Raw genomic sequence first — 552 nt, forward strand, 5'->3', positions numbered from 1 at the left:
GAGCAGGATCATATTAAGGCTCTATGGTCCCGTTTTTGATCTGCACATTCACTACGTATGGGTCTATTCCGTGCACGATGGAAGGATCGTAATATTTTGGCAATGCATTTATGGGGTTTTGTTGGTTAGAGTCCCGGAAAATTGATTTTGATTGGTTATGTCGAACAAATGATGGTCGTGGGTTCTAATCTTGATCAGTCTGATGACCATTTAATAAGTCATCTTTCAACATTATTTCAGTCGACACAGCAGTAAATGGGAACAGATACTCTATGAAAGATCAATGCCAAGAGCTTTGGTCAAGTACCAGGTGGTAAAAATGATACTTGCAAACCTAAGTTGTTTTCTAAATTGGCTGTCTCTTTCTCTCTTTCTAACTAATTGCTTTTAATTTTTCTTTCTTCATTATCTGTAATAGGGTGTAAATAAATCTAGGTTTGTATTTCCACCGTCCTGTCTAAAATTTAAATTTGAATGATTCAATCGATATTTGAAATGTATATAAGTTAAAAGCTATTTAATAAATAAACAGATGTTTTTGAAACTTTCAAG

This window comes from Lottia gigantea (assembly GCF_000327385.1).
Source record: "Lottia gigantea unplaced genomic scaffold LOTGIsca_19, whole genome shotgun sequence".
NCBI classification, from domain to species: domain Eukaryota; kingdom Metazoa; phylum Mollusca; class Gastropoda; family Lottiidae; genus Lottia; species Lottia gigantea.